The sequence below is a fragment of the Equus caballus genome, chromosome 4 (genome assembly GCF_041296265.1).
Source record: "Equus caballus isolate H_3958 breed thoroughbred chromosome 4, TB-T2T, whole genome shotgun sequence".
Lineage (NCBI taxonomy): Eukaryota > Metazoa > Chordata > Mammalia > Perissodactyla > Equidae > Equus > Equus caballus.
In genome coordinates, this window is record NC_091687.1 from 75,729,067 (window position 1) to 75,749,548 (window position 20,482).

Below are 20,482 nucleotides of genomic sequence, written 5' to 3' on the forward strand. Positions count from 1 at the left end.
TATTTTGGAATTACGAATTTGAAAATAGACATTGTGGCTCATATAAAGCCTTGATATTGTGAGAAGCTAACAAATAACATCATTGGAGCAAATCCAGATGCCATTTGCAGAGTTAGTGTTACCGCACTGGGGGAGGGAATTTTTCTGTGGATTGGCTTAATCCCCTGGGTGCATAAAGTCCTTTGGAGAGTCATCCAGGACCAGGCCAAGGACTCTGCTGGGGAATCAGAGTGGCAGAAGAGCAGTTGCAAGGAAGAAACTGCCATCCTTTCTGACTTAAAATGACTTTCTTTACTTTTAGCCCTTTTCTGGACTTGCTTTTTACTGGCCATAATAAAGACAAGTCATAAAAAAAATAGTAAATGAAATACAGCAGTGACAATGGAGGAGGAAGGTTAAGAAGATTAAAATGTTATTGAAATTAGAAATCGAATTAAAAAATTGAAAATATTTCAGACATTCAAAGTGATAGCTATAACGACATTTAAAATGCTGGCTATACATGAGAACAATAGGGGGAAATAAAAAAGACTAGGACTACAATTCCAGAAATAAGTGTAAGAGTTTAAGGAATAAAAATGTAACACTTAAAAAATAGAAGCTGAATGTTAGATAAGGAAATATAAAACTAAGCAAAAATAATAGTAAAGTATATGAGATTAAAATTTTAAAATGCATGGGGTAATTATGTTTAAGAATTAAGGTGAAAGAAGTGTGGTTAGAGATAATGTGAGGAAGTTTGGAGATGTTGTCTCCACAGGAGAATCATCTTCTCCTAAAGCTTTGGGCCTTTCATCTCCCCTTCCTCAAGGGTATTCATGCCTTCCACATTCTACGTACTGTCAGTCTCAAGTCCCAGTAAGATGATCCTTTGGGAAATACCTGTGGAAGCTGGGACAATCCTCCTATTTTTTTTTATATTATGTGTACTTAGAGTAGATCTCAGTAGCTGTAAGAAGAGTCTGCATCCAGAGAACTCGTCCCCTAAGCCTGGCAGGTGAAGATAATTTTATCATCTCAAGGGAAAATTTTTACTTTGGTTTAACAAATGTAAATTCTACTTTGGGGCAAATCACTGTATCTAGTCGTCCCTTGGTATCTGTGTGAGATTGGTTCCAGGACCCCCTGCGGGTGCCAAAATCCAGGGATGTTCAAGTCCCTCGTGTAAAATGGCGCAATATTTGCATATAACGTACGCACATCCTCCTCTATACTTTAAATCATCTCTAGATTACTTATAATACCTAATACAATGTAAATGCTATATTAATAGTTATTATACTGCATTGTTTTGGGGATAATGACAAGAAAAAAAGTCTATGTGTGTTCAGTACAGATCCAACTGTGGTAGGCCTTTCAATCCACAGTTGGTTGAATCTGAGAGTGTGGAATCTGTGGACGTGGAAGGCCAACTGTATTCCCTTGTTTATTGTCATAGAATTGTAATAATGAGTGCTGTATGAATGTTTACGATATATTGTATATGTATTACTTTATTTGATCTTTATGGCCACCTTGTGAGACAAGTACTGTCATTATTCCCATGGAGAGAGATCTTAAACATCTAGTACTTTAAACTTTTAGAGTTGGCAAATCTGAGGCCTTGTTGTTACGATATTTTAACCAGTATTCATTAGTCAAGCTGAGATTAAAACCTGATCTTTTGTTTTCCAGTATAGTTCTCTTTCTACCATAGCCTGTTACCATATTTCCACTTACTCTTTCTTGGGTTCACAGTGGTTGAGTGTTTTGTAACATTTATGAATAAGAGTGGCAAAAAGGAATGTGAAATTTTAATAGAAACTGTGCTCTCATTCCAGATTATGAATGAATTAATAGAGAATTTATGCTACTCCTACTGTCCTTATGCATAATTTCTTATTCTGTGTGAAATTTGTCATCATTAAAGCATGATTTTCAAAATGGGAAAAATTAATGGTTTTCAAAATGGCTGAAGATAGAAAGTGTATGTGATAAAGCTAAGAATAGACAGGTATAGTAAATGACTGGTTATATATCAGTCTAGAATTTTTTTGACTACTCCTTTCTTTACCTAGGCAGAATCAAGCTTTGAAGAGATCTTGACAAGCACAAAAGTTAACATTATTTCACTACACCAGAAGTACCGTTACAGAGGTTTGCACAGGATGCTAGAGAAGACAGAGAAGGGACAGCTACCTCAGAGTGGGTGAGTGAGGAGAGGAGAGGCTTCCCAGAGGAGAACCTTGAATTGTTACAGGCAGTTTGATACACCTACAAAGGTTGGAGATGAAGGTGTTTCTGGCTCTTTAAAGCAGTGATTCTCAAAGTGGTTGGCCACTTTCTGGTGTGCAAGGAGAGTCCATTTTAGAGTTAAGTTAACCTCAAATGATAAGTCCATTCTTTCATTCTGAGTGAAGAAAATGTATATAGGTTTTTACTTTTGTGAACAATTAAGGGCTACTTATTAATAACCTAAGTTAGATATTAAGTCTCACAATAATACAGCATTCATTACCAAAATTCAGCTCACTATTAGCGTCTACTGAGAATTACAATATTCTGTCGGAAGTCAGAATGCGACAAATACTTGGTAAATTGTAGAGCTCCAACTGGTCGTGCTCGAAAAACAGGTGGCTGGAATTACCAACATTTTCTCACAGAATGTTTTGTTATCAGTATATCAGCTAGGCTGTCTTAAATTGGTCATGGTGTTTAAATGCTGCTCTTTTGCTTATGAATTATAAATGATTACTTTAGAGTCATCATTATAAGTTTTTTTCAGGATTGTATTCTTAAAGTATTTGGTAATTCATATTTGTATCAATAGTATTTTTGGCTCTTGCATGTCTTATAGTTGGTTAATTATGAGTCAGAAATCAACCATGAATCATCTTCGCCAGAGCTTTTCAAATATTGGCATGAATTAGAATCACCCAGAGAGAGCTTGTTATAAAACAGATTCGTGGGCTCCACTCCCAGTAATTCTACTTCAGTAGGTCTGTGTGGGGCCAGATAATTAACATATCTAACAAGCTTCCAGGTGATGATGCTGATCTTCCAGCCATACTTTGAATTGAATATGTCTGTATCATTCTTGCTAAAGCAGATGTGTAGAAAACCCATGAAAACATTCCTGTAAGATGGCATCTCATATCATTAGTTGTTCTCTACTGGAAGGTAAGCATATATAAGATGGGACAAGTAGGTGGATGGCCAGTAGAGTCTCAGAGTATTTTGGCCAATTTCAGTAACTCACTTAAAAAAAAGATTGGGAGCCTCTCATTTCATTCAAGCAAATTCAGGTTGATCAGTGTGGCTCAAACATCACATGCTAGGAGAACATAGGGGATAAATGTGGCTAGAGGAATTTACTGGATAGTCTAGGGTTTTGTATACCATGCTCAATAATTTGCATTTGTCCTAAAGACAGTAGTAAACTATCAAAGCATTTGAAACTAGGGGATGGCATGATCAAAGTTATGAAACCAAGAGTATTACAAGAAGGGAAGCAGAGACATCAGTTTTGAAGCTGCAACAATAATCCTGGTGAAAAAAAATGAAGGACTAAATAAGCAGTGATGAGACTAATAAACAGATCTGAGAGAGAGACAGGAGGTGATAATAATAGCACCTAACAGTTATGGTCCACTCCCTATGGACCAATCACTTTTCTAAGCCACTTATACATATGAATTAATTTAATTCTTACACCTTATGAGGAAAGTATTAGTTTTATTTCCGTTTTACAGATGAGGAAACTAAGTCAGAGAGAGGCTAGGTTACTTGTCAAAGGCCATACAGCTGGTTAGGGCAGAGCAAGAATTTAGACTCTAGCGGTTTGGCTTAGAGCCCAAACTCAAACTCTGTAGTAAATTTGATGGAATTGGGTGGTCATTTGGATGATAGATATGAGAGAGAGAGAGGAGTGTAGGATGAAAGCAGATTTCCAGCCATTTCTAGTGTAGGCACTGATATAGGAGAGTTAGGAAGTGAAGCATACTTGGAGTGTGATGAAGTGGAGAAGTGTTGGGGAAGGGAGAGGATAGGTTGAATTTTGGACATTTTGAGTTTGAGAAGTCTGTAGGATATCCAAGTGTATAGTGGGCAGTGACTATATGGATCTTGACTGTAAAAATCTAATGCAAACTCACGCAAACATGGTGGCTATGTTGGCATGCAGAGGGTGTTGTGAAATGGATAAACCATATCTGTAGTACTGTATTCAGTTTTGAATGTCACATTTTAACTGAAATTAAAGTTTATCTGGAGGTAACCATGGTTTCAAAGATTGGGCAACAATATCATAAGAAGGTTGGGATGAGGAACCGGGTTATTTAATGAACAGTTAAGGGGACTTGGGAAGGTTTGATAGTGTACAATGTTTTAAAGAATAGCTATGTAAAGCAGGGAATTTATTTTATGTAGCCTCAGTAGTCAGAATACGACCAAATCGATACTGGTCATTCAGATATACTTATGCTGAGAGTAAAAACATGTCCAAAACGGGAAATGATTACCTTCTGAGGTAGTGCCTGTGTAAGGAAATATTTTTTTAAATTTATATTGTTTTATTTTGTAACAGCATAATTGAGATATAATTTGCATACTACACATTGAAAGTGTTTAACTCAGTGGTTTTTTTGCATCCGTCACAGAGTGTTGCAACCATCACCATAATCAATGTAGAACATCTTGAAATATTGACTAGAGTGCCATCCAGCAGGGGTATTGTGGAGGCCATTCCTGCTCTGCATGGATTATTGAGCCCATCAGAACGTGATAGCTTTGTAATGAAATGTTTTAGGTTATTTTATAGTTTGTTTATAAATTATTAATTTTTTGGTATTAAAAGATCTATTCTGAGTTTTTCTTCACAAAACTTGAAATCAAAGTAAATCATTATTTCTCTTGGCATAAGGTACATAAGCCATTGTCATCTAAGATGATAGTTGCTGGAAATTTGTAAGGATTTTCTTTAAATATTGATCCGCCTCTCATGACTGCTTTAGTTGTTTTAACAGAATGCAGTTTTTCATTGTGGAAATTATTTACCATATCAGTGATTTCAAATAAAGATGGAGTTTTTAATTCCACTTAGAGCAAAATGTCAAAATAAAGTGTAGTTTCTCATTACTGGGTTTACAATCTTTGTATCTACTTTTTTCCTTGGCCACTGGGAGTTTTGTTACCAGCAATGAAATACAGCCTTCATGTTGTACTGTGTAGGATAGATACTGTAAATTTCTGGTCTTGCTTTTCCATTGATCTGGGTTGCCATATGGGAATCTTATTCAGCTGATCTTTATTTCCTGAGTCAGAAATTCTGTTTTACCCATCTTTGGGGCTTTCAGCAGCTATTCTCAGTGGGCCGTCAGGTATTGCACATGAAAGAGAAGGTTCAAAGGCATAGAAAGAAGGTTCAGGGCTGAAATGTTTACACTGCATTTTAAAAAATTTTTACAAACATTTTCTAAGCTGATGGATCAGCATGAAAGCTTAGTAGATCTAAGACTTTTTATATCCTATAGGATAGGTAACATTTGAATACACATAATTTTTAGGGAGTGGTGTGGTATTCATCAGTAATAAATTTGATGCAGAAATGACTCTTTTGTATATGATTTTTCCAGTAAGCATAATTAACAACATTGTAGTTAATTTTGTAGGTTTCTTGTTTTTTTTTTCCCCACTGGCTTATTTACCGGTTCTTATTCTACTTTGTTTTGCAGCTGGTAATTAGTATTGAACTGAGGTAAAGTACAGTTTACAATAAGAAATTAACAAGTCACTAGAAATTTTATAACAAACAGGTATTTCTTAGCTTTTGCCACATTTTGTGTGGTCAACTATGTATATTACATACTAATAAAATTTTTTTAAAAATGTAATGAAAGTATCAATATGGAAAAGCCAACTGTTATAAGATTATCACTTATATTATAAAATATATTTTAATTAGAAGATCTTTTATCATCATAAATTGATTTATAGTGTGGTATTTGCTAATGCTTGTGTGAACATAATTTGGTTCTCAGTGATGAGTTACATATTGCACATTTGTGCATTATAAATGTTAGATGGACAACTTTGCTATTTCTCTCAGCTTTGTGTACAAACAGGCTATTCAGTGTGGAATATAAAAGTTTGGTAAAGATCTTGTGTTTATTCTTGAATACACAAATGTTTGTAGAACATTTGTAAAAGCATTGCAAAGTAAGTATTTGAGTTTTCTACCATACACAGAGTTTTCTTATTAAACAGATTTTTGACATTATGTTAAGCTACAACAGAATCCATGCTTCTGGGAAGTTTACATACATTGAAAGACTTTTGACAAGATGAAATTGGTCTTCTGTATGGAATTATGGGAGAATTTACAAAATGAGCATACATGTTTAGCAGCTGACATAGAAAAATATTTTTGACTTGATTTTCCTTTTTTGGGTCAGCCTTTCTTCCGCTTTTATCCCTTCTTGTATATGTGTGTTTGCCTGTAAAATTTGCATAATGTAAACATATCTTCTAACCATAGTCAAAGAGGTTATTTGGAGATACATTATTTGGCCCTAGAAAGTAAGTAGGTTTATGAGGAAAAAATTGGGGATTGCATAACACAGTCTAGCTTCCCTCAGTCATGTTACAAACTAGTTTTGCTGCTTGATAAACCTAGGGTCGTTTTCGTGTTAAACGCTATCCACGCCAAGCTCCAGATTTGAAAGTGATAATGTAACAACTAACATGTTAAAAGCAGTTGACTTTTATTCTAATCATGAAGATCAAATGACAATGGCTTTGTTAAAACCATTCTATAGTTTAGTTTTACAACCCAAATTCTTTTTTAGGGGTGGATGCTCAGTGTTCCTGGACTTTCTTGTAATATCTGGAGATTTTTTGGTGATTTGGTTGAACTTGTGTGTTTCCTTTTCTAAGTTCCCAAAGGACTCTGATTTTAGTCTGTATTATAACATAACACTATCTATTGTTAGCGATCTCCTTTCCAGTAGACTTTGAGATCTTTGTGGTCAGGGGCTATCTTTTATCTGTCTTTGTCCAAGGCCAAGGGGGTACATTAAGAGGCAGTGAGCTAGGAGTATGGTTGGCCTGTTAGACAGCTTCAAAATAGGGTACATTTTCTTCTTTTCTTCTTTTCTTCTTCCTCCTTCTCCTCCTCTTCTCCTTCTTTTTCCTCTTCTTATTCGTCTTCTTCCCTCTCTCTCTCCTTTTCCTTCTTTCTTCTTCCTCTTCATCATTATCATTACCATCTTTATCTTGTATGTTGAGTATGTGCAAAAAACTGTCATAATTGCTACAATTTATGATTACTTTCATCCTCACCACAAGTCTATGAGGCGTATATTTTATGGATGAGAAAACAAGGATATAAACATTAAAATAACTCTCCCAGTGATGTATAGCTAATAAGTAGTGGAATCAGAACTCAAAACCAGGTCTAGTCTCTGATTCTCTGACCACCACTGACTTCAATCATGAAATCAAAGACTCAGCCTTCAGTTTGTGGATTTCTGTCACTAAACATGCATGATCCAGTATTTAATTTTTTTTAGCCATCTGTCACATTGTCTTATATCTCTGACTAAATAAAAGTTTGAATAAATGAGTGGATGAATGAACGGTTTTCATATTTGCATATTATTATATAGCCCACTGATGTAGTCCAAGATCTTTTAATTCATTCAGTATTTTAAAAAGTAAGAAATAGTTGGTTTTTCCTAGTCCATTGCAGAATGAATAGCAAGTTAACCATTAGACAATATTATTCCATTTTCTTAAATAACTGCAAGTAGAGTGTGAATCTTCTCTTCTGGACTTGGGTTGCAGTTCATGTGTGTTATATTAATCTAAAATGTGAACCCACAGTGCGAGCAAAGGAGCCAGGACTTCTAGTCCTAGAAGTTTTCAGGAGAGGGAATAATAACTGATAATGGTGTAGAATTCAAAGATCTTGAAAATCCCTTGACAACCTAATCCTCCAGAAATCTTCTCTGTGTTATCTGATGTGGCTGTAGACTACAAAGCTTCACCATAGTTTGGATCCCTGGTGTTCAGTGAATCAGGATTCTTGCCCTTACTCCCCACTAGCCTGTATGTCTACACAAACAAAGCCCAACCACTTTTTAATTTTAGAGCAGGATATCCAGTAGAGGGATTCTCTGTCTTGGTGTCAGATTGGTAACATGCCAACTTGGGCACATGCCCATCACACTGTTATCCTTATTTCACAAAACACTCATTTATATGTACTATGAAAGTTGTACATATCAAACAAAAGACATCTGATTTTAGTGAAGAATGATACCTTTCTTTAGTGAGATTAATATGAAGAAATAACAGCTCACTTGAATTTCATATAGATTCCTTTAAAAACCTACTTCATGCAAGGAGGGCACTGTGCTAGGACTTTGGGGGATTTAAAGATGAAGAGGACATAGCATTGCTCTTAAGGAGCTTAAAATATAGTGGGAGAGATATATGTGTAAACAGCTAAGTATAATGCAAGACCAAATGAATGAAGTGCTAAATAGATAACCAGTAGCCTATGGGAATGGTGTAAATTTGAACTTCAGAAAAAAAATTATGGAGGAGATGTCACTTGAACCAGAGTTTTGAGTAATCTATACATGCCTGATAGGTTTATTTATGTACATATTCAAACATATAATAGCACACATTCTCAGTATGAGTTTTTGTGTGTGTGTGTATGTATATGGTCTGTACAGATGTGTATGTGTGTGTGTGTGTGAATGTGTAGTCACAGTGAGATTAGTATGTACTCCTCTTAAATACTTTTGTTTTCATGAAATATGAAAATAAAGAAGGATTTATAAAATATCTCTCCCTCAATGTTATTGGAATATTATTTTGACTTAGGTGTTGGCTTTAGCAACTAAAACTGTTGATAGTCATTATTAAATAAATAGTATAGTAACCTGTACAGTTCTTACAGTGACACATGGACGTATGCTAAGGTGAAATAATTGATAGATTTTTAGAATAACCTGGTTGCAAAGGGACATATATAATTTTGCAGTGAAAGCTCCTAAGTTAAGCCTTTGGCAGCTATATAGTATTCAGACAGTAATTGGCTTAGCACACATAAGCCTGGATGAGTAGGAAGCTGTGTGGAGGAAGACATAATGCGCCATATATTCCTACCCATGTCTTCTTGAAAGGATTAAACCAAAATAACCCTCTGGTTTACTCTTATAAGTAGGTCTTTTAGATGCTTCCAATTCCTTCTCCCCAAATCTCTTTACTTTTTTGTTGACGGTCATGTGAGTTATCTATTGTGGCATAACAAATTAGTGCAAACTTAGTGGCTTAGGACAACACATTTACTATCTCACAGTATCTTCAGGTCAGGGATCTAGGCATGGCTTACCTGGGTACTCTGCTTCAGGTTTGCTCGTAAGCTGCAATCAAGCTGTCATTCAGGGCTGAAGTCTCATCTGAAGGTTCAACTGGGAAATGGTCCACTTCCAATTTCATAGGTGTTTTGGCAGGATCCAGTTCCTTGTGGGTTGGTGGACTGAGGGCCTCAGTTCCTTGCTGGCTGTTGACTGGAGGCTGCCCTCAGTTTCTCACCGTGTAGATCTCTCCATCTGAGAGCCTGCTTTGTCAAGGTCATTAAGGGAGAGAGTAATAGAGAGAGTGTGCTAGCCAATGGGAATTAGTCTTATGAAACATAATCATGGTAGTGGCATCCAGTCACATTTGCTGTATCCACTTGGTTAAAAGCAAGTCACAGGTCTTTCCAACACTTAAGGGGAAGGGGTTATATAAGGGTGTAAATACCAGGAGGTGGAGATCATTGGGAGGCCACCTTAGAATCCATTTACTACAATGCCTGAAATTTCTTCTGGGTGGGACAGACCTATTTTATAATGATACATGAAAGATGCAGAATTCAGAAGGTGAGACTCATGAACAGTCAGTTTTACTTGTCAGTGAACAATTGCGTATGACATCAGAGCTTTTCCTTTTTTAATATCCAGGGAATATAAAGAGATTAGAAAGGCATTGGATTGATGAAATAGAAAGAAGTGGTTGCCAACAAGGTACAACATGCAAAGAAAAGAATAACAGGTTTATGGATTTTACCTAAAATATTCCTTGCTTTCTTCAAATGCGGAGAGATCAGTGGAGATTGTGCTCAGAGATGTTCTGTCATGTGACTATTTGTAATTATAAGTTTATTGTGGTTAAAAAAATTTAAAATCATGATTTCTCCTACCTTTCCTTTCCTCTTTCCCCTTTCCAGTGTTTTCCTTATGATGTATCAAAGTACCTGCATATGTTTGTAGTCAGCACTAGAAAATAAAAATAAAAGGAATAGGGAAATAAAATGAATATATTTCTTGTTAAATATCTTAGGAGTTACAAAACAGTAGTATAAAATTTATAGCTAGTTTTGGCAATGAAAACTGACAGGTGCATGACATAGTTATCTGCATATGTTGGAATATTAGGGACAGGTCAAGGGCCAATGATTAAATTGATTTGAATGCTGATCAGAGAACTGCATGTGGTAAACATTCTCATGTGTTGTTTTGCTCCTTAATGCTCTTTAAAGCTTAAGGATATTCCAACAGTCATTGCTGTTTTACCGTCAGAGGCAGTAAAAGACCTCGGTTTTAATGTGCAGCTAAACCTAAGGAATTTTTCTCCAACTCCTAATCGATGCATTTCTACCACATTAATTAGCATAATCATCTGTGGTTGATCGTGGCCCAATATTACCCTGAAGAGAATAAAATATAGTAATCAAGAGCAGGGAATTCAACTTAAGGTCACCACGTCTTATCTGAATATAAACTGCCATTAAATAGATCCTTGTAAAGCTCCTTTCTTCCCCTAAAATGGCTCACCTGTTGTTTGTGAAGCAGATTCTTAGACTTGGCCTTATATTTTCACTGTAAATATTTTGTTATTAAATTTCTTTTAAAGATTTTATTTTCTATTTAGTTCTGAAAGTTTCTTTTTACCCTCAAATTACTCACTAGTCTAGGATCAAAACACTCCAAAAATTGAACTTTAAAACATTTCTTGGCTAAATATATTTAGTCTCTTATCTGAATGGTCCTGAACATGTCCATTTTAGTGTTGTTTGACCTAGATTTTAAAAAAGCCCCAGGGATTCAAGGAGCATGACTATGTAAATCTTTTTGTGTAACACTTCATACAATTAGGCATTCAGTAAATGCTTTCTGATGATAAAAACCCAGTTAAAAGTCCTCTGGGGAAATCCAGAATTTTTAAACAACCAAATATAGAATCATAATATTTTAAAGGCTCTCTAGTATTCTGAAATGACTTTCTTCTTCATAGCAGCTTTAGCCTTATGTCCCTTTTCATCCTCTCCATTTCTTATTAGGACATAAAAAAACACTCTTTGTGCTTTTGTCTGAAATACCTTAGATCTCTGGCTGCCAGAACCATTTCCTCTTGACTTAGTTTTGTTGGAGATATCACATCTTCCACTGTCATTTGTCCTTTCTGTTCAGGAGGATGGGGAGGAAGTTGAGTACACGGTGTGTTAGAATTATAGAGCAAGAAGTTACCTTAGGAATATTATAGTCCAGCATTGTTAATTGAGCCTTACAGAAATAAGTGACTTCTCAGAGTTTCCCAGATATTTAGTGGAAAATCCCAGACTAAAATTCAGAGTTTTGAACTGCAAGCACTGTATTTTTATTGTTAGTGAACCAGGATAATATTTTTATCTTGCATGTGTTGCTTGCAGATTATTGAGAACTGGAGACACAGTTGATAACTTGTTTGTGCATCTTTACCGTAATCACACACATTGTTTACTGGATATTGAAGAGATACTGCAAGTACTCAGTATGTTAGCCACTGGACGACTTTGAGTCAATGCCATATGGTAGACCTTAGTTTGACTGGTAAGTAACTTGATACTAAAAGAATGTATTTTTATAAAATTGTAGTAAAATTGCATTTTTACTACTCATATGTATTTTTGGAATATTTCACATGAAGTATCCTTTAATTTGATGGTGTCTAACGGCAAGTCATACCATCTTGCTTTTTCTGTGAAAACTACCATCTCTCTTTTACTACTGATTAATACTACAATATAGGCTGAACTTCATAATTTAACCCTAACTGTATTTTGCTTTGTGCTGTTCTGTAATTGCTTTATATTCCTTCACTTTTCTGTCATTAACTAGAATTTAAGCCTTGCCAAGGCAAGAACAGTCTTATTCTTCTCTAGTATTCTACATAGTAATTATCTGACTTCTAGGCATTACATGTTAGGCATTTAATAAAAACTTAAAATTTTTAGTTTTAGTTTTAATGTATATTTTTTGGATATCATTAAAATGTAGTAAAAGAAAACCTACTATTTTTTTTGAGGGGAAAAAAAAACTTTGTTCAAACTTTTAGAAAATTTCTCTCTAGAACACACCAAAGACTTGCTATTAAAAATTCCACGCACACCACCAAATTCCACACACTTAAGTGTGAATTTAATTGGATCCCATCAATGTGTTATTTTGTACACATGCCTAATAATGTTACTTTTGCTCAGTATTTTGTAGATTTTCTTTTCTATTTTTAAGGAAACAATTAAGAAAAAGAAGTTGCTGAGTAAACCATTACTAGTGTTTTATTACCACAAAATAAAACAAAATTTCTAATTGTTATAACTGCATATTATTAATATAAAAAAGTAACTTAGAAAATTTTAAATTTCTGCCATTCTGGGATTTTTATTTTAACATATTTTGTGTGTTGATTTTTAGTGTGTGAAGTAGGTATTTGTGTAAATCACATGCTATAGAAGTAAAATACAAAAATATTTTCATAAATCATGTCCTGCAGAAAAAAATACAGAGACATCAGAGTATATATTTGAGGAAACTGGGAATTCATTTTTTTTCTGGCGAGAAATTTAGGCTACCATTGACTTTGATTTTCATTTAATTTTTTAAAAGGAAATGTTGGCCTTGTTATGCTAGATCATTATAAGCTTTATTTCTACTACATTTTATCATAATGCACACTGAGTATAAATAAACTCTGGTATGCTAAACCTAATAGCAATTAAACTGGAAGTGTTTGTATTTCATCACTGTGAACTTCGCAGAAATGTTTCCATGACAACCTCCATGCTAGTTAAGACAACCAGAGGTGATCAACAGTTTACGTATTTTTTCTCTTGTAAGAATGGAATTTGTGTTGACAGTTTTGGCCTTTAATGGCACTTTTGTTCTGTGTGAAAGTATTTGTTTACCAGATCATATGTTGTTAACTGTCAGGCTGAGGTAGAGTGACTGCTTTTGATAAAAGGGTGCATTAGAATTTCTAGTCTGTGAAGCTCTTATTCTCTAATTATCCCCATCAATATAGAAGAGCCCATTTACTTCAGTACTCTACAAATTACATTTATTAAGACCAAGTAGTATGCTGAGCAAAATTGGGAAGATATTGATTTTGTTTGACCAACTAAAAATGGAAATTCCTTTTAACTTGACTTCTTAGTGAATGCCCCCGTCCCCCGAAAAACATGTGTGCACACACCCATTTTGAAAACAACATCTAAGAGACGTCTTTGGAAAAGGTTATTGGGGCAGTATTAGTGATTTTTCTTACCTCATTTTCCTAGAATATAATAGCTACATCAGTAGGGTCCACTACCTAAGGTGTGCAAAAAGAGAAAAAATAATTCTGCAGTTTCAAACAAGAATTGCCAAGCTGATCATGGAACTAAGGATGTTTCCCTGATTACTCTTAAATAGACCCACACTAAAAACTTGTCTTCTTTGAGATTCTTGAAATCAGCATTCATATACACATTCTTACTTATGTCTATAAAGAGAACTGAAATTGTGAAAATTCTCCATAGTTGTGTGAGTTGCTCAGGAGAGGAAAGGTACCATTCGTTCAAGGATGTTGTACTTGTCCTTTTCCTTAACTATCCCTGTGGGCACTTGTCAGCATTGTCTAATACCTGCAGGATGGGACTAGGTGGAAAAGGCATACTAAATATTTTTGTGATTTATGTATGGAAAATATACTTATTACTTTCTAAAATAAAGCTTGACAGTTTTCGTAGATTGTATGACTATGTAGATGTCAGGCTTTATGATAGGTTTTCTCAGAAAAGGAAAGGAAATATTTTCATTTTCATCAGCTTTGTTAAACTAGTATTAAATAATAACTTGCCATGACCAAGAATTATTCTTACTTTCCTTCAAATTACCTATTGAAATGTATTAATTTTCCAAATTTTTTTTCCTTCCGTCTTTGTCCTGATATCATCATCCCCTCAGTTGCATAAGCCAGAAGGTTGGAAACATCCTTGAACCCTTCTTCTTTCATTCAGTTCATTTGTTCTCGTGCACTCTAGGCACTGAGGATACAGCAGAAAACCAAACACACAAAAACTTCATATGTCAGGTAGGCTGTAGTCTCATGACAGGAAGCCAAGAGTGAAATGAATCAGAAAAAGGTAAAGAATGTTGGGCCGACTCTGTGGCCAAGTGGTTAAGTTTGCGTGCTCTGCTACGGCGGCCCAGGGTTTCTCTGGTTCGGATCCTGGGCTCGGACATGGCACCACTCATCAGGCCTCGTTGAGGCAGCATCCCACATACTACAACTAGAAGGACCCACAACTAAAATATACAACTATATACTGGGGGGATTTGGGGAGGAAATAAAGCAGAAAGAAAAAAAAAAAAGAGAAGATTGGCAACAGTTGTTCGCTCAGGTGCCAATCTTTGAAAAAAAAAAAGATAAAGAATGTAAGATGATGGTAAGTGCCATTGAGAAAAATAAAATAAAAAAGAAAGACTGTGTGTGTGTATGTGCGTGTGTGTGTGATGGGGTAGAGTTTGCAATTTTAAACAGGATGGTCAAAGAAGGCCTCACTGAAAAGATGACATTTGTGCAAAGAGCAACATGTGTTATCTGAAAGGAAAGCATGCTAAGGCAGAGAACAGTGCAGGCAACGGTCTTGAAGTTTGAGAAATGGCAATCATGCCAGTGCAGCTGGTGTAGAATAAGTGAGGATGAAGAGTAGCAGGAGATAGAATTGGGGATTAAGGGATAGAGAACATAGGGCCTTGTGGACTACTCTAGACAACCGAATAGATGGTAACACAATATGATTTCCCTCTTAACAAAATCACTGTGGCTGCTGTGTTGAAAAAAGCCTGTAGAGAGGTAGGGATGAAGGCAGGGAAGGGAGCGAGGATGAAACCAGTTAGGAATTTATTGCAAGAATCCAAAGAAGTGATAGTAGTAGCTTGAATAAGAGCAGTAATAGCAGTGGAGGTGATGAGAAGTGGTCAAAATCTGGATGTATTCTGAAGGTTTAGCCAGTAAGATTCCCTGACAGATTGAATGCGGTGTTTGACACAGAGAGGAGTTAAGGTTGAGTCAAGGTTTTTGACCTGAAAACTTAACAAGATGATATTTTCTTTTTCTGAGTTGGAGAAGACCATAGAGGGAACAGGTTTTGGGGAGGAACATCAGAAATTCAATTTTGGACATGTTTCAGAGGTCTCTGAGACATATGATTATAGATATTAAGTAGGTAATTGAATATAAGAGTGGAGTTTGGAGCAGAGATGTGACCTGGAGAGAAACATTTTTAAATTAGTATATAGATGTTATTTGAAACGATGAGGGTGGATAAGGTCACCAAAGGAGGACTCCTAGAAAGAAACAGTCCAAGAACTTCTCTTACCTAAGCTCTGGCAGGGTGAGTTCCTCACAGTGTGCCCAGAACAGTCCCAGTTTACGTCTGGCCCTGGAGTAACTAAGAGTGCCCCCTCCTCCTTCTACTAGGAATCTCTTTGGAAAATAAGTTATATGATCATGCGATGAAAGTCTTTTGTCTCTACTCTTGTTTATATCCACTACTTTTTCTCCAGTTCATTAATCCAGTGGCATCCCACCAGATTTCTTACCTTTTCTCTATTTTACCTTTTCCCGTCAATCTTGACTCTGTTTCCAGAATAATTACTCCATACGTAAATCTAATACAGATCTTCCTCGAATTTCGATGGTAATGTCTTGATAAACCCATCGTAAGTTGAAAATATCTTGAGTTGAAAATGCATTTAATACTCCTTCAGAAAATCATAGCCTAGCCTACTTTAAACGTGCTCAGAACACTTACATTAGCCTACATTTGGGCAGAATCATGTAACACAAAGCCTATTTTACAGTACAGTGTTGAATATCTCATGTAATTTATTGAATACTGTACTGAAAGTGAAAAACAATGGTGGTACAGGTACAGAATGGTTGTAAGTGTATGGATTATTTACCCTCATGGTCACGTGGCTAACTGGGAGCTGCAGCTCACTGCCGCTGCCCAGCATCCCGAGAGAATATTGTACTGCATCTTGCTAACCAGGAAAATGCTAAAATTCACAATTCAAAATACCATGTACGGTTTCTACTGAATTTGTATTGCTTTCATACCATCACAAAATCGCAAGTCAAACCATCTTAAGTTGGGACCATCTGTTAATGCCATTCCCCTTGCTAGACTTTTATTGTGGCTTCTATCATTGAAGGAGCAAAATATATTCTTTAGTATGAAATTTCAAAATTCTTTCTCATCTAATTCTTGCCTCTTTGTCCAGCCCCTTCTCTTGCCATTTCCCCCTTCTCTCTTTTCTTTTCACCCATAAGACAAGAGATTGCTTGTATCTAGCTCCTTAGAAATGAGGAATTTTTTACTAGTGTTTGGAGGCGCCACTCAGTTGCTAAGCCAAAAGCTGCTCTCCTGCAGTACAGAGCTGTGTGGGGACCGGGGACTGCACTCTTTATGACTGCCTCTCTTGAGTCTTCCCTACCTAGAGGGAGTTGGGCCAACAGGTACCGCCACCCAGCTGCTACCACATGATTGGTGTAGGCTTGCTGCAGCACAAAGCTGTGGAAAATGAGATCGCCAATATTTACGGACATCAGAATCCACCTGGAGGCTGAGGGAGATGGGCACTGTTACTTGGCTGCCAGCTCATCCAGAATACAGTGTTGGGGAGGATGGGTGCAGTCCCTGCCTGGAAAGCCACAACCTCCCACCGTTCTCAGTGAGTTTTTGTTAAGTTCCTCTGTTGTTACACATCTTTTGATGATTCTCCAGAGACTTTGAATAATTGTCTTTGCAAATTTTGACCAGCTTATTAGATGTTTCTCCTAGTGAGAGGCTCCTCTAGTTTCTCACACCACCATTCTAAAAGTCTTGTCTCCTATACCGTAACTTTCTATGTATTTTTTAACTTAATGCATCATAAACATTTTTTGAGGTCAAACAAACTCTAAGTATCATTTAATGACCATCATATGGTCATTATACCATATGTTACCTGATTCTCTCCATAATGTTAGATTGCTGTCACTCTTCGCTATTATAAATAAAGCTATTATTAACAGTTTTTCTGCATATATTTCGGTCCTGTTTTTGAATATTTCATTAGTGTATATATCTAGAGATAGAATTATGGAGTAAAACATGGAGAACATTGCCAAATTTCTTTCCAGAAAAGTTATACCAATTTCTAATCCTTCCAGCAATGGATACATATTATACTGACTTTCACTAGAATCATATATTATTATTTTTAATCTTGCTGCTAATTTGATGACCAACTGGAAATTTAACTTAATGATAAAAGCGTTTTAATATTGTGCTTCTGATCTTCAGTGCCATTTTTTTCAAGTTAGAACTAAAGCCTATTTTGTAGGTAAAGGCACAATTTTTTAAAAAAGAAAAAAGCAAAGAAAATCTGAGTAGAACCAGACTAACAAACCAAAGGTGCTATTTTCATTGCTGTTGGCTATGCAAGGTGTGATATGGATTGTTTTTCTTTGTTGTCATGAACAGTATAGGTTTTAGGATATATATTTACTTCCTGCTCAGGCTTTTTCACACTTTTATTTTCTAAAAATAAAGTCTCAAGGCAGAGAAATAAATTTTTACTTGCTTAGATGAAAAACATGTAAAAGAGATTTAAAGATGACCTAATAATATATAGCTTATTGATAAATATAAATTGAGTATCTTTAGAATTTAAAATATATAAAGCAGTAGATTCAGTGACCCAAGTTAGTGTTGTATATTAGATCAAAGAGAAATCTGTGATATTTTAAATCTCTCTGATTTTGAAGAAGTTGATCATCTGCAAAATCTACACTATTTCACTTACAAAATAATGGCGGTCTTCATAGATTTGTTGTGCCATCCCCATATAATATTTATAAAGCACAGCATGAACTTCCTTTCTAGTTCTCTGCCTAAATCACCGATAATTAGAGAAGAGTGATGCCATCATATGTAGATAAGAAATTTTATAGGTAATTATAATTTTCTCATAACATTTTACTTGAATGTCTTTCTAACCACTAATATTTCTGCCTTTCTTTTTCAATATAAAACTCCAAACAAGATACACCTATCAATGACATAGCACAATTCAGGATGGCAACAGAAACCGAGACATTGCGTTTGGGTGCAATGTGGTCCATGACATTCTCTCATTGATGCTATAATTTAAGGTTTCTGTCTGATACTTCCATCCATCCTCCACTCTCAATATTCTAGAACAGTAATTTCATTTTATTTTCAAAATTCAGAATTTCAGAATTTGACAGGATTTGAATAGAAGGTTGTATGGTATAACCTAAAACCTGATTATGTTTATATAGTAAAAGTTAGTAAAATATTTTTTATGTAGTAAAAGTAAAAGATTATGGTGGGCTGCCCCTGTGGCGCAGCAGTTAGGTGCACACATTCTGCTTCTTGGCGGCCCGGGGTTCACCTGTTCAGATCCTGGGTGCGGACATGGCACCGCTTGGCAAAAGCCATGCTGTGGTAAGCATCCCACATATAAAATAGAGGAAGGTGGGCATGGGTGTTAGCTCAGGGCCAGCCTTCCTCAGCAAGAAGAGGAGGATTGGCAGTTGCTCAGGGCTACTCAAAAAAAAAGGGTAAAAGATTATGGTTATATAATAAAATTTAGCTTTTCTGTTGCTTTCTAAAACTGAGCAATAGCCTTTTGAGGACATTATTTCCCTTTTTGAGAAAATGGGCCTCAGATTGGCTTCCAAGAATTGTAAGGACACGTAGGTAAATGAATCTAAGCTAGCCATCAGAAGAAAAGAAAATTTAAAAGTAACACTAGAAATAAAAACAAAATCAAGCCCGTTGTAATTAATTATTATGCAGTCTAATTTGGCTATATCTTTATTACTATGATAGTTGCTAGAGACTCTTCTCTTTAGACAGTATATTCTATCACAAGAACATCAACAGTGATGACCCAGTATTATTCCTTAGTGAATCAGAGATACTGTGACTCCTTAAAGATTTCATACAGCTGAGGCCTTCAAAATCCCAATAACTGACTGATGGTCGCTGAAAATGTTGAGGGATGTGAATCTCATTTATAAATTTTAAATTCTTGGTTTTAAAATAAAATAGTTCTTGAAAAATTTAATGAGTTTTAGGAGTGTGCCTTTCATCAAGATTTATCATCATTTATTCTAAAAATTAATAAAATCACACCAGCTTTACTTAGTACTCTCGTACTGAAGTATTTGTTAGTTAATACTCATATCTCCATTTGTTATGAGTATATTTCTGTCCTAAGAAGGATAGCAAAAGGCTTTAACGTATAAGTTTAAAGGATAAGGAAATAGAGATTGTTAGTTAAAGGCATATTTAACAAATATTGGGTTAATTCATTATTGTAAAGTGAATCTGTAGGTAAAAAGCTAATATTCAAATCTAGAGAAAATTGGTTTCTTGGGCTTACTTGTTTAAAGTCTCAGAGGGTACATTTTGGGCTATCTGTGTCAAGTGCTATGAGGCAATGTGTTTTCTTTTAGAGAGACATATTTTCAGTAAACTTGTATTCATGAAGTGCTCACAAACACCAGTGATTGACAAGTGCTTTCTGTTTCCCTGTTGGACACATTACATTGTAAACTTTTTGAATTTTGTTCAATTCTATTTAAATTGTACCCTGGCTGAAATTTAGTTATAAAAGTTCAGTTTCCCATGGAAAAGTTCAAGGACTTTTAGTGGAAAAAAAGTCTTATTTATGAAGTATTTTAATGAGACAAGATGATAATCAAAAGTTTATCTAAGGGACTGGCCTGGTGGTGTGGTGGTGAAGTTCACATGCTCTGTTTCGGTGGCCTGGGGTTTGTGGGTTTGGATCCTGGGTGTGGACCTACACACTGCTCCTCAAGCCATGCTGTGGTGGTGTCCCACATACAAAATAGAAGAAGATTGGTATAGATACTAGCTCAGGGACAATCTCCCTCAAGCAAAAAGGGGAAGATTGGCAATGGATGTTAGCTCAGGGCCAATCTTCCTCACCAAAAAAAAAAAAAAAAAAGTGTTTACTGTAGAGTTTACAGATAAGCAAGAGGATTAGGCTACAATGACCCATGTGGTAATTAGTGGATTAGAGTTGGAGACATGAACTTTAGATTT

At 35.7% G+C, this 20,482-nt stretch overlaps 1 protein-coding gene across 40 annotated transcripts in view; it reads left to right on the top strand.

Annotated features, from left to right (window-relative positions):
- Positions 1 to 20,482, top strand: part of FOXP2 (forkhead box P2) — a 509,955-nt gene that overhangs the window by 27,112 nt on the left and 462,361 nt on the right. For 12 of the 40 annotated variants that reach the window (XM_070264898.1, XM_070264920.1, XM_070264921.1 and 9 more), the window contains exon 2: positions 11,744 to 11,903. The exons of the other annotated variants lie outside the window; for them this stretch is intronic. The gene's annotated coding sequence lies outside the window, so the exon portion shown is untranslated. The remainder of the gene's footprint in view (positions 1 to 11,743; positions 11,904 to 20,482) is intronic. 40 annotated transcript variants of the gene reach the window in all.